Source organism: Podarcis melisellensis (assembly GCF_964234715.1).
Source record: "Podarcis melisellensis genome assembly, chromosome: 8".
In the NCBI taxonomy this organism is placed as follows: Eukaryota; Metazoa; Chordata; class Lepidosauria; order Squamata; family Lacertidae; genus Podarcis; species Podarcis melisellensis.
In genome coordinates, this window is record NC_138540.1 from 77,061,802 (window position 1) to 77,076,706 (window position 14,905).

Here is a 14,905-nt window from a genome sequence, read left to right on the forward strand (position 1 = left end):
TTTTATATTACCGTATTTTTCGCTCCATAAGGTGCACCTGACCATAGGGCCCACCTAGTTTTTAGAGGGGGAAATCAAGGGGAAAAATGTGATCCCCCCCCAGCTCTGTGAGCAGCGGACAGGCTGCCGGCAGCCTGTGCGCTTCTCCCAGACCTTCTTCCTTCTTTTGCGGGAGGTGGGGGAATTCCCCCACCTCCTGCAAAAGCCCACAGTTTGGGGAGAAGCACCTGTGTGCTTCTCCCAGACCTTCTTCCTTCTTTTGCGGGAGGTGGGGGAATTCCCCCATCTCCCGCAAAAGCCCACAGGAGCCGCGCACCCTTTAAGGAGCGCACGGCTCCTGTGGGCTTTTCTACGAGGAGGGAGAAGGGACTGATGTGGCCAGTCAGTCCCTTGTCCCTCCTCAGGGAGAAGCCCCCAAGAGTGCACAGAGCTTGTGTGTGGCTCTTGGGGGTTTTTGCCGCCTGCCTCTCCCCTGCATTCGCTCCATAGGATGCACACACATCTCCCCTTGCTTTTTAGGAGGGAAAAAGTGCGTCCTATAGAACGAAAAATACAGTAACTGTATAGAAGAATAAATTTGAAAAGTGTCTGTTGACAACTAATGAGATTGTGGTGAAATAATTCAGACAATTTCAACAGTGAATTTTTGAATTTCATCATTTTCTCTATGTCTTTATGCCAAAGGGGGGGGGGACTCCTCTTCCCAGAGTTCACTGAACATTTGTCCCCAAGTGTTGCCTGCAGCACAAACACGTAGCCTATAAATCCCTCCAAGTAAGCCTCTATGTGCATCAGTTCTCTTTCTAGAATGATGAAGGCACTCCTGAGCACATGCCTCCTCTTGGCCCTGCTTTCTCCATGTAAGTAGGAACCAGTAGGATGGGGAACTTTTACAGTAATAATATTTAGAGGACAGAGGAATCCGGAGAGCTGAATTTAAGAGAGCTAGTGTGTTGTAGTCATTAGAGGTTCAGACAAGGATCCAGGAGACCAGAGTTCAAATCCCCACTCAGCCACAAAGCTCACTGGGAACTCCTGGACCAGTCACTATACCTCAGGTTAACCTACCTCACAGGGTTCTTGTGAGGATAAAAAGGGGAGCGGAGAACCATGTTCCTTGCTGGAAGCAAGTTCAGAAAACAAATCAAAAAAATTAGAAGCCAAGAGTAACTAAAATGGATAGAATTTTAAAATGATATTTGAAATATGCTAGGAACTGTAGGTATTATGTTTAGTAGCCACTGGTAGCCTAATTCTGCATCATTTCTCTAAACCTTTTGTGAAGCCATTCAAATTGGTAGCAATGTCAGTCTTATGAGAGAGGGATCAAAATGTTTGTATTTCCACTTTGTCCATGTCATGCAGAACAGTATGAGCTTCCAGGAAGACCCCTCTTTCTCCCCTCTTAACTGTCCTACCCCCCAAAAAAACCACAACAACATTGTCAACATTTTTCATAGGTGAGCTGCCCTAGCATAGCTATTAGAACCCTTAAAGACCAACTCTCATAACCTGGATCTAACCCTGTTCATTTAACTCTGCTTAAAACTGGTTGAAATGCAAAATCTTCTCCCTAACAGGTCTAGTAAGTGATAGTACAGAGTATTCCTGCAGAGGGTACCCTGTTTCCACAATGCTTTTTTTCATGCCTAAATAATGGGATAAGCCTTCCTCCTGCTCATCTGGCCATTGCTCCTTTATCTAAGCTCACATCTAAGATTGTAATTGAACAGTAGGGGGGGAAAGGCATTGAAGTGATAGAGTGGATGGGAGGAAAAAATGGGCCGTCGGACAGGGAGGGTTTACCTCTTGGAAATAATTAAACCAGTGTTCTGGCCAATGGCTTTTATTCATTTTCTTTGACTGAAAGATCTTATTAACTTGAACCCCATTTCATTTAAAAGATTTAATTCACTCTCACCTCCTTCTCTGTGTCAAATGAAGGAAACCACAAAACCAAATAATAATAATGTTAATGATAATAGCAATCCATGAAATTATCTTTTGCTCCTGTCCTCAGCATTGCCTCTGAGCTGCAGATTCGCGTTTAACAGGACTGGACTGACATATGATGGCTATATAAGAACAGATTGTAAATTTGATCAAGATTCCTGTGTTGCCAGTGTTCTGCGTACAAATCTAGGTAAGATTTATCTGGTTTTTTGTCTTTTGTTTTTGGAATTACTAAATTAGTGGCAAGGAAGCTTTGTCACATAAGCTGTAGATGAATGAGAACTCCCATCTGCCTCATCTATCCTGGCCACCAGTCAGAGATGATGGGAGATGTAGTCCAGCAGCATCTGGAGGACCATAGCTTCTCAATCCTGCAGTAAGGAATCACTAACATTTGAAAATGGGGAATCTAAAATCACCTGATCACAAGCATCAGATTTCCATCTTGATGTACATATTCACCCACCCCTTCTTCACTAGAGTGTGCGGTTGCCATTTTGTGGTTCGCCTCAAGTGCCAAAATACCTTGGGGCTATTCTGGGTGGGATGCTTGTGCTCACTTGACCATCTGTTCCTACATCATTGCTACATACTTGGAGGGAGAGGGGAAATGGGACAGTGAGGTTGGTGCAGTTGAAGTGCACTGCCAAGTCTTCTTCCTTGGCAATCACTTGTAGCTGAGTAAGTTTGTCTTCCATAAACATGGTTTTAACAATGAGTCCGTAAGTGACTGTGGAGACAAATTCTGGATCCACACGTCCTTCCACAGTGGGGGTATTGTTTTCCAGACAGGAGTTGATCAAGATGTGGATGATTCTTCATGCTGCAGATTGGACCTGAAATGAAGTTCTACATTCATTCCAAATTTAATACCTTTTACTCTGGTCTATGATGGTAATAAAGCTTTGAAAGCTTTGGTTATATTTTACAAACTACGGTTGCAATCAAAATTATTCACGCCCCATTGCAAATTGGGTTGATTATCAAATTTTACAGACTTCTAGCTGTTTACATTGAGCAAATCAAGCAAAAGCCACTGAAATAGCTCTGGACAATGGCTGCTTCAAGTGGTTTCCGAAATTCAGCTGAAAATGCGACTGATAGTGCCAAGAACAACAACATTATTTATTTCGGCCGAAGACCCACAAAATTATTTTCAAAAGCAAAATAAAAGAGAAATACAGGGAAGATTAAAAGGTGGTCACATTGTTTTATCCGCAGTATCTAGGTTTATTTCTTATTACTTCTGAGAGGAACTTAGCCAAGGCCAGGGTAGTATCATCTGAGTTATATTGACTTCTCTACTCTCACTATTATTCAACCCATCCTTGGCAAGCATCTTTTAAATGCCTGCAGAAAAATTTGTATTCCACCAGGCTCATACAAGCCATTCAGAATACATCTTTCCATTGGTTAATTGATATCTGTTTCTTTTCTTTTTACAAAGTTTTTATTGTATGCTTTATGTATTATGAGTGGAATCATTTTGATATTTTTCTTTCAATGATATATAGGTGTGTGTACGTATATATAAATTAATAAAGCCCATCAACTTAGATTGCAGAATATAATAATATTTTGCATGTTGTTTGTTTGAAAAGGTTCTCATTCAGACATTAAAGAAAATTGGAACCATTACAATGAATGTGTTTGAGGAGCAATAAACCTCCATATCTAAATATTTCTTTCAAATTCTTTTCATAGTGAAATTCCAAGAGCAACTTTTGAATAAATGCTCGTCATCCAGATTCTGTTCCTCAGGCCATTACAGCTTCACTGCAGGGGATGGAAAATTCTTTCAGATGAAGAAGCACTGCTGCAAGACTGAACTGTGTAACAATGCAACTCTCAGCCGTACGTTTCTGCATCAATTTAGAATCATTAACATGTTAGGGTTTTGCACTGAATTTGGCCATGGCCTGGATCCTTAGTCAATCAGCAGTACTTAGAGAATCTGTGCCTCATTCAAATGGGGTGAGACAGCCCCAGCTGGCTACAGGTTTGTTTGAGCAACTCAGGACTATTAGGAGCTCTCAAGGGATGGAGAGTCAGGCAGGATGGGGAGGCAGTCATGAGGAGCAACTGTGAAAAAGAGGGACCTAGCTAGAGACACGGGTGGCGCTGTGGGTTAAACCACAGAGGCTAGGGCTTGCCGATCAGAAGTTCGATGGTTCAAATCCCGGCAATGGGGTGAGCTCCCATTGCTCAGTCCCTGCTCCTGCCAACCTAGCAGTTCAAAAGCACGAAGTGCAAGTAGATAAATAGGTACTGCTCCGACAGGAAGGTAAACAGCATTTCTGTGCGCTGATCTGGTTCGCCAGAAGTGGCTTAGTCATGCTGCCAGATGACCCGGAGGCTGGTTGCAGACAAAGGCAGGCTCCCTTGGCCAATAAATTGAGATGAACACCGCAACCCCAGAGTCGTCTGCAAATGGAGCTAATAGTCAGGGGTCCCTTTACCTTTTACTTGGCAGATGCGTCTGCCAGAGAAGGGATGGGTTGCCTTTCCAACCATGCCTCTCCTTCTTCCTGCCTCTCAAAGGAGCACCATGCAGGATCAGATCATCCTACTGATAGGTGGGAGGATCTGATCCTCCACAGTGCCAGTGCCCCTTGTCCCAGCCATGTTTTTAATGTATGTTAAGATATGGTTACACATCGTCCCTATAGCGAAGTGATGTGAGTACCAGGCATGCTGTAACCCAGGCACTGTGTTTCCTGTGGGACCATAATGCACTCTGGTGTCTTTATCATATATGGTTATGCATAAATATATACAACCTGAGGCCTACAATGAAGACATCCACCAGAATATGTCCTCTCCCTCTCATAGGCACAGCAGCATCCTTGCCTTGGCAGTTTTTCTTTCTCTGAGAACGGTCACATCCCTCATATTCTAATAAAACCTAATCCTTTTTTTATTACTACACAGGGAGCAGCTTCCATTCCTTTGTTGTGCTGCTGTGCTAATCTGCTATTTTAATGACCCACTTCCCCAAAGTGGTTACCTCAGAAGTAGATTACTTCTGACATGAGTCATGTTGATTTTCTAGGATTTAGAAGTGTCTAAAGAAGTGTCAGTTATGTCAGTTTAGAAACTTTGCCTACATTAAGTAACCAAGTGGATAAGTAAAATAATAAAAATAAAAATTGGGGATAAGAATACAATCTTCAAGATTATAACATTGCCTATGCATAATTAGCCATGAATAATATTTCATGCAATATAATTGGATACCTAGGTGCATGAACAGCTCATAAACAGGTTATGGTCCCTTTAGGATAACATTCAATTTGATGGTCCAAATTAGATGGTTACAACCCACCTATCTTATCCAGGTGTCCCCCTAAATGACCCTTGAACTGTTTCTGGTTAGTCTTTTAATTGACAAAATAAGTACTGACTAAGCTGGCAGTTATTCTTAATTATTATTATTTATTGAATTTATATACTGCCCTGTACCTGCAGGTCTCAGGGAATTCACAGAAAGTGATGGTTAGTTCATTCCAGAAGTGCAAAAGACAGCCAGAAACTCTGTACAAAGATAAGGGACTAAGAGTATACCTTTTCATACAGGCTACACCATAATCAATGGCAGGAAAACCTTCTGAGAGATTGAGAAGGAAAGAAAGTTCACACTCCCCCACGCCCCTTTATGTAAAGGTCATTCATCTCAGAGAACAATGGTGACTTTGTCCCATGCTCAGTCCTGAACCCAGATTGTGTCTAGATTATATTTTATCCAAGAGTACTTGCAGCTGCCCCACCAAAACTGGAAGGCCCTAGGGTGGATTCCATTAATACAACACAGAGATACAAAAACAGAGAAAAACATTAACATGCTCACTATACTTTTGATTTTGGCAGTTCCTGATCGCAACATGATGGCTGAAAATGGTTTGCAGTGCCCATCCTGCTTTTCCAAAGGAACAAAAATGTGTAAAAGTGAGAAGACCATCAACTGCCTTGAGAATGAGACCCAGTGTATTCAATCCAAAGTAGCTGTCATTACCGGTAACATTGCTACTCAGACAACGAAAAAAGGCCTAGTAATTCTTGGTCATGCAGACTCTCTCCATGTCTTCTTCTCTCCCTTCCTCCCTTTCCCTTGCATGTTGCTATAAAAATGAGAGGGATCATATTTCTCACTGACCCGACTCTGTACCCTTCCGTATTGTTTTGCCTGCCTGGTCTGTGTCCTTTAACTCTCATAATGCCACTTGCTTGTCCGGAAGGAGGATTCAGAGTGAGATGTGTATATAAAATAGATGGAGACCTCCCTATCAGCAAATTTTTGAGGAATAATGCTACATTGGGAGGGAATTTGGAATGAATGGGGGAGGGGCATATGGCTGATTTGCCTCAGGAGGACAGAGGCAGATTCCAGGCCATTTGTGATGCTTCTGCCCTACATTCTTTCTTCTCTTATTTCTGCTGCCCTTTACAGCCTTGGCTTTGCTAGTTTCTATTTTAAGGGGTGAGTAAGAATTCTGAGGTGAGTACCTGATTGGCTCTTGGGATTCGCCTTTTTCACCTGCTTTATGTTTGATGTGTTTAACATGAAAATAGATATGGTAAAATAAAAAGAGGATTCTCTGGATACTTAGATCACAGTGGGGCAATGAGGGAACCTCAGTTGGCACCCAACCATCACGTGCATTTCCAGCTTTTTTGCTGCTGGATCACCATGTTGACTTTTGACAGGTTCACTCAAAGTTCAGACACCAAGGAGGGAGTGTTGTTTTCAGATCTTGCTGTGTGGCCGTAGCATGTGACTTTTACTACGCCCAGGAGATGGGGGGGGGATAGAATTCCTCCCATTTTATTGCAACTCACCTGCCCACAAGAATTTGATTTGGTTAATCTTATCAATTAGGCCTGTTTTCAAATTCTCTTATTTCATTATATCTTATAATTATAACCTGTTTATTAAAAATCTTTGTGTCTTGAGAGTCCTTTGGGTATAATAGAAATTTAAATTATATCTGATCTAATTTTTTTACCTGAACTTCTTTTAAAAACTAACTTATTAAAATTCTCATTCACCATCACAGGAACCCTCTCCTAGTCCCTGAGTAAAGGACTAATGTCAACATTTCTCCCTCTCTCTCCCCCCCCCCCCGGCCAGTTTCATTTCAGCTTCATATTTTCACTTTCCAAGGTTGTGGAACAACAGATTTTTGTGCCATTCGGAAAAATCAAAGAAACATGATCGGAGCTGGGAGCTTTGTCCTTTTTGTTACCCAAAAAAGTTGTTATAATGCTTCACGAATCTCACACCAGCCTGAACATGAAGAGTGAATGGGACAATGTAGACCTCCAAAATCTATGGCAATGAGGTGGAATTGGAGGCTTAGTGTTGAAATTCAGGACTCAGGATCTCTGTTTCTTTCTTTTTTGCTTTTGGTTGAAGTAAAGGGAAGCAAGGGGCAGAGAAAAAGAGGTCAGAATACGGGAATTGTGGATTTATCTTCAAAGAATCCTGTTGTGTATCATTAAAAAACAGTTAAGTTTTCATTATGATGATTACAATGCAAAAATAAATGGTTATGGAGAATGAAATGCTGGTTCTCAGATCTGTTTCTTTCAGATACAAATGCAATTGCCATTCTAAGAGAACAAGGAACAAGTTCTTGGTGAACTCTGGCACTGGCAAATCTAGGAAAATAGCACTGAACCCTACAAACTTTTCTCCTTATAATCGTAACTGTAAAGGCAAAACAGATCAATTTTTCAGAGGGATAAGGGGATTTGTCCCTTAATAAATAGTTCAGCATATAACCAATCCATCTCTCAATTGGGAGATTTAAATATTTGAACAAAGCTTCTCTTAAGTCCTCATAGATGGAACAAACCAGTAAGTAGTTGTGTGAATATTCAGGCCTCTTACCTTTACATAGGCAAACGACATAGGGGATCCTGCGAGAGCAGCCTTCAACTATGACAGAGTTGTAAAAGCTTTTCCCCATTTGGTATTTGTGATGTGCTTACATAGTGAGGGGCCTGAATGGGTACTTTGGCATACGAAGGTGCAGCACTGTCTCCCCTCCCCCCATGAGGCAAGGTGAGGCAACCATCTTAGGCGGCTGGATCCATAGGGGCAGCAGATCTTGCCTCTAAGGAATTCCTTGCCCCTGCTGCTGGCAAAGTGGCAACAACAGCCGCACTGCACTTCTTAAAGACCAGATTTGCCCCTCCCCCACAATCAGGTTTCCTTTTCACTGGCCTCTTGGCCAATAGGAGGTGCTGCTGGTCTCTTCCTATCCTGTTTCCTGTGGAGATCTTTATTCCTCATCCTTCGCATTGTTCCGGATTTCGATCTGCACTTATCTCTTCTTCCCTGGATTGGCGAGGCACTATTTTGTGGTTTGCTTCAGCTGCCAACATGTCTTGGGACAAACTTTCCAAGGAGCACATTTGACCATGAAATTATGCTTCTAAATATGAAATTTCATATGACAAGGTGTCACCTCAATATCGAACACACTCAGAATATCTCAAGGAAGATCATAATCATCAATAATTTGTAGTATTATCTTATTCGAAGATGGAGGCTCTCTAATGTTAAAAATCTGAATCTCCTTGAAACCTCCATCCCATTTTTAAATTTTATCAATAAATACCTAAGAGAAAGGATATGCACTCTGACCTTCACTGAACAAACACCAGTTTACATAGGAGGCAACTCCAAGGTGGCAAGGGGTCTTCACCCCCCCGCCTCATAAAATGCCTGAGGGAGCCGGTCCCTCCCAAAGTTGATGGGCATGGCAACTGGTCTGTCTGTCTCTCCTAGTTGCCTTCAGACAGGGTGCCATAGTCACTGCCCCCCCCCAATTCCTCTGATTGAGCAGCCTGGCAGGATACTTTGGTCATGCATACAACAGGCATCAGTAGTATTAGTATACTACCTCCTGTCTATTGGTTATGCCCCACCCCTCTAGAGTTTGATTGAAGATGTCATATGACACTGCACTCCAAAAGTCCCATCTCAGATGTCCCACCTCCAAGGGCCACTATGAAATATCTTGGGGGGGGGGATCCACGTAACCCAATCTGTGATGATGGCACACCACTGCCTCCTTCAAGTACATAGGGACCACCCCCTCTTTCAAGGAGGCATTAATCACCTCCCAGACCCAGTCAGCTGTCCCCTCCCTGCTACGTTTCCTCAAACAAGAGGGGCAAGGGGCAATGTCCCTGAATCTTACTAATTGAAACTCATCCAACACATCAGGGCTAGACAGTGCTCTGGACACCCCTTGAGTTTCATCTGCTGTAACAGCTGAGTTAGGTTCCCAGTGGATGCAAGCAATTTAATCCTTAAAATGCTTTGCAAACAAGTCACAGCATTGACAAGTCACAAGCACATTCCCCGGCTCCCAATGACAGGCCCTCCCCATTTTCACCTTGGACCTTTCCTTTTTCTCACCCAGCCTCTCACCCTGGGAGATGCCCACTTCTCCACCTCTCCACCTGGTTACTGGCACCAGGTTCGGATTTCCCACCACCACCATTTGCAGCACATTAAGCATTTTATTTTATTTTATTTTTTAAAGCCCAGACCATTGTTTCATATCATCATGTGAATGAGATATTTCAGCATTTCCTCATCTTTGTGTCCCCCCCTTTTTTTAGTGTGAGAGGGTTTCCTAATTAATGAAACATTGAAAATGAATGGAGAGGGGAAATGCCGCATTTTCTTAGATGTGATTACACACATATAACTTTACTTCATCCTTTAGAAATTCTGTTAGTATAACTTGAATTCATACTTTAGAAATTCTGTTAGTATAAGCAAATACAAAAGACACACCCATAGAAAGGAAATGCGTAGAAGGAGGTATATTTAAAATAAAATTAATAGCAATGTTGATGTTGCTAGGATGTATAAAAGCTAGAATATCATAAAAGTAGGAAAGGAGGTTTAAATAAAGAGGGAAGTATGAGAAACAGTAAAAAGAGAAAGATTGAAGGAAGGGAGGGAGGAGAAAGAAAAGAGAAAAAAGAGAGGTGTGTGTGTGTGTGTGTGTGTGTGTTTAAAATAATAGCTGTTCAGAAGTCAATCACTGAAAATAGGTTACAAGAGGAGATGTTATCTACAACCCTTTCAGTCATGTAGCTCCACTATGTCCAACCTGTAGATCGCGATTGACTTTTTGATCGTGAAAAGAATTCTGCTGGACCCCTGTTTCCGAGGCCTCACCCTCCCTATAGTGCTCCCTCTGCCAGAAACAAACCAAGCAGCCTCATCCCAATCTCCTCTCATGGGAGGGGATGTTCTGATGCTGCACGCGCCCACCCTGCGCCCACCCCTGTCCCATCAGGGAAGCAGCCGGTGAACTACACTCACAAGATGGGTTTTTTTAAACCTGCCCCTGCCCCTTACCGGAGGAAACCTCACTTGTAGATGCAGCCCCTGCAAAGGACGTGCCTGCCCCACCCTGAGGGAGGACAAGCCCCCACCCCAGCAAGGTTTCTCTTTGGATGCCATGCTTGCGTTGCTTGCATCATCATCATCATCATTGACCAATTAATTAAAATTATTACTTGCTATCTTGCCCAAGGCAGCTCAAAGTGCCTAACAAACAACACCCCACAGAGAGGGAGGGGGTATTAGTTTGTGAGAAGGGGTCAGTCTGGTTTTCACTATGTGCTTTGTTTATTTCTCTTGTAAACTGCCCTGAAATCAACAGCTGAAGGGCAGTAAAAAATAAAAATAAACCAAAGTGTGGGTGGGAGGTGGGAATTACATTAGAAACACCCCACCCACTCCCAGAATATTAGGATGTCAACGCTCTTGCTAACAATTCTTCCCGTCAGGTCCAGGAGACACCTGTGGGTACAAAGGATGTCTGGGAGATTCCAGAAAGCAGGAATTAAATGACCCCTCTCTGTTGCCCAATATCTCCAGCAAAATATATCACCCAGGATGCCAAAAGAGACCTGAGGTACTGGTTTGGATCAAGACTGTATCCAAATATCCACCAGAAGTACAGAATACATATTTCAGAAAAAGACAATAACAGTATTTTAAAAAATGCTGATAAGCTACAAAACTGACAGTGTAAACTTGAATGGCCCCATGGATGTGAGCAGGTTCCAGGTTCACCTGATGTCTTGGAAGAGCATGTGTGTGACATGCTAATTGTTGATTACTTTGTGCCTCATTAGGATTAGTTTGTTTCCAGCTCAGTTTTACCAAAAAGCCTGAGGGAGGAACACATTTATTAAAAGTACCCATTTACTGACAGTGTAGGTGTGATTGGACTGGAAGGGGCACCTGGCTGAATCCCACAAAGTTCCTTAAAAAGATGGCATCCAATATGACAAAAGAGATTTGTGTTACAATATAAAAAATAGGATGCACTTCCTATTTCCATAATTTCCTGCTCCTCAGTGGACCAGTCCTTCCCAGTTGGAATCCTTGGGCACCTATCCTTGGCCCATAATTCCCTCAAGTCAGCTTCTTCTTCCATAGGTTACCACTCTGGCATTATGAGGGCTTGGCTTTTGATCACTCTGGCATTATGAGGGCCTCCCTGAGGATATATGAGGATTTTCACAGTTGGTTTTGATTAGCGCCCAGGCTGAACAAGACAGAGGTCTGGGAGCAGTGCAATGGTTGGGCAAGCCCCTGATTTCTGGTCTGAAAGGTGCTTCCAGCAGGAGGCGTGAGGACTCTGACAGGGTCCTAGAGTCCAACTGTCTTCTTCCCAAAGCCTTTTAAGGACTAACTAGGCTTTGGGAAAGGAGCCCTCACATCTCCTTCCCAATGCCGCTGCCACCCCAGGAGGTGCTTCTGTGATCCTTCTCTGCTGGGAGGGAGAAATCAGGACACCCTGGAATCAAGGTACAACCCATGGCAGCTTATTAATGAATACTCTAGCCATTCTGACCAAATCGGGACTGTTGAGGGGTATACATTCAAATCAGCTTTAAAATAACTTTGTCTCCAAGGTGAATGGACTCTTGAACTGTAAGGAGTATATGAGAACATTTACAAAGCAAAATGGTCAGAGCTGGAGGCCCATAGGATTGGTGTACAGTGGTGCCTCAAAAGACAAAAAGAATCCGTTCCGCGATTCTCTTCGTCTAGCGGTTTTTTCGTCTTGCGAAGCAAGCCCATTGACAGCTTAGCGGATTAGCGCTATTAGCGGTCTAGTGGCTTTTAGCGATCAGCTGTTAAGTGGCTTATGAGCGGATCAGCTGTTAAGCGGATTAGCGGCTTAGGAAAAGGGGGGGAGTGAAAAAACCCCGCGGGAACTCACAAGATTTTTCCCCATAGGGAAATTTGTTTTGCGAAGCGCCTCCAAAACGGAAAACCCTTTCGTCTAGCGGGTTTTCCGTCTTGCGAGGCATTCATCTTGCGGGGCACCACTGTAAAAGCCAATGCCTTTTGAATATGACTTTTTGTATGTTGTTTTTTTAACAAGACTAAGGTACCTGAAGAAACAAAGATCATTAGGCCCAGCCAGTCTCTTTCACCACCTGTTCTAACTCTTTTATCATTTCACTTATTTGAGAGATGTGTCATCTTGTATTGAGGTTAGATGATATAACCATGCATTCAAAAATCATCAAATCTCTACTTGCCTGCAGTTTTACATTAAAAACAAAGCTTTGATGCTTTATATCAGGAAATACCATACTTCTCCATTCCAAACTAATGATTTGAAGGATACACATTATAGAAGCAAATTTTTATTTTCTGCAATCATTAATATTTATCACAATAGGAATAATAATACACATTACAGCACTCTTTTCTCTGTGTGCTGCATCCCATTTCCCTCCATCAACAGCAAAAATGGAAGAGACAGAAATCTTGATTCCAAGCATTGCCATCAGGCATCCAACTCACTCACACAACTGCTGTGAATTCACAAGGAGAAGGTTTATGATGAACCAAAATTACCCATCAGTGTGAGGCGGGTGTGAGATATGTGAAGCATTATAATAGTTATTTCAATTGGAAAACAGTTTGAGGCAGGGGAGATAAAGGGAAGTGCCAGAGAAACCAAAACTCCAAAATATACTTTGAAGAAGATGCAATGCAAAATTATACAGACTTATCTGGGATCAAGACCCATTGAAATCAGTGGTGCTTACATCTAGGTAGACAGATATAGAATTGCATTGTAATCCCTTTGAAATAAATGGTTACTACTTCCACCAACAGTGCATAGGAGTGTGCTGAAATCCCGAGGAGTTTGCTCCAGTCCATCCAGCCAAATATATTTATTGGTGAGTGATGGGGTGGAAAATTGAGAAATATCTTTCGCTTTCAAGGAAGGAAGCAAACTTCCTTTGAAACTGGAGGTGGAACATAGATATTGTGGGTTATTTTGCCCTGCCCGAGTTTGTCTAATCCTCTTTTCAAGTAATCTAAGCTGGTGGCCATCACTGCCTCCTATGGAAGTGAGTTCCATGATTGAACTATGAACTGCATAAATTATTATACAGCATATGTCTTCTGAACTGCACTAGTCATGCTTTACCCCTCCTTTCAACTATCTCAGCTAAAATATTTGTGATATTATGGGGTTAATCGTTAAATAGAGTACTTTTCTTTTTTCTTTACCTTACTAAACACAAGCAAAATAATTAAGAAACATTTGGTTACCTTCTCCAGGACATCAGAAATTTTTGTTAGGTCTAATTGGAGATGAATCTATGTATGCCACAACGGCCACAAGGATACTCCTGGCCCAGAAGTGAAAATCACAGGAGATTCCAACATTGGAAGAATGGTGGAGTAAGATGGTGGAATACATTGAGTTAGCAAAGCTGACGGGGAAGATCCAGAATCAGCACGACGAACTGTATCAAAAGGATTGGATCAAATTTATATTATATATGAAAGAATATTGTAAATATCTGAAAACATTTGTAGCTGTGAGTTGAAATGTTTTGTAATGACAATATAAGGAACTGATTTACATTTAATAAAGGGAAATATAAAAATAAGAGAGAAGGTAAAAAAAGTGGTTATGGAAGTGCTAAGAATTACGTACTGAAGTCAGAAAAAGGGGCGGGAGGAGGTCGATGCTCGGATAGAGCGATGTTTGAGAATATGGATTAATGTATGGATATTGTGATCACAAAACACTGAAAATGTAATAAAAAATATTTTACAAAAGAAAAGAAGTGAAGCATAATCAGCATCAGCAAAATTCTTCAGCTTAATCATAGAATTGTAGAGTTGGAAGGGACCTCAAGATTGATCTAGTCCAACCACTGTAATTCCCCCCATGGGACTCGATCATGAGATTGAGAGTTTCATGCTCTACTGGCTGAGCTATAGAAAACCCATATCAGCAGTGAAAGCCACAGTTGGATTGACCTAACAGTGGACTAGTCACATTTATGGAAGAGGCTATCAGTGGCAATTAATTTGATGGATATACCATTTGCATTTTCTCGGGGAGAACAGGGGGAGTGGGCGACTGCCGTCCTGTCATGATAGTCCTGTACCAATGGACATCTGATCAGCCACTCCAAGAAGGAAACTGCTAGACTGCAGGGTTCTTCTTGTCTTCTGAAAATGGAGGGTGGGATTTGAAGCAGGGATAAACAACTACGTAGCTGGATTCAGTTCAAGACAATGTGGCTAAGTCTAGTCATCACTAAACAAATCAGCTGGTTCAAAGTATCCTCTGCCTTTCACAACAATCTGACACAATTAGAACAAGGAGGGGCAAAGTTCAGTAAAATGATTTAATCAGCTCTCAGTAATAATCTTAGCGTCACTGTATTCTATTCAGTGCCTACCAGTTCGTCCCTGGCACCTTTAAACAGCCCTGAGGTATGTCTAGTTTGCCAGCTGAGCAGTCAGCTGAGCAGTACCTTGAGGCTTTGGTTGCACTTTGATTAGTAGCCTGGAAGAAGAGAAAAAGTATATTGTTCCTTCCAACTCAGTAAGCGAAGACAAAAACAGAGGAATTGGATCAGA

The 14,905-nt window shown here is 42.2% G+C and overlaps 1 long non-coding RNA gene across 1 annotated transcript in view; it reads left to right on the top strand.

Moving 5' to 3' along the window:
* LOC309376278 overlaps nt 1-3,738 on the top strand; it is a 112,549-nt gene extending 108,811 nt beyond the window's left edge. Inside the window, exon 3 of the long non-coding RNA XR_014171146.1 lies at nt 3,658-3,738. This is a non-coding gene — a long non-coding RNA (uncharacterized lncRNA). The remainder of the gene's footprint in view (nt 1-3,657) is intronic.
* Nucleotides 3,739-14,905: the final 11,167 nt, after the last annotated feature.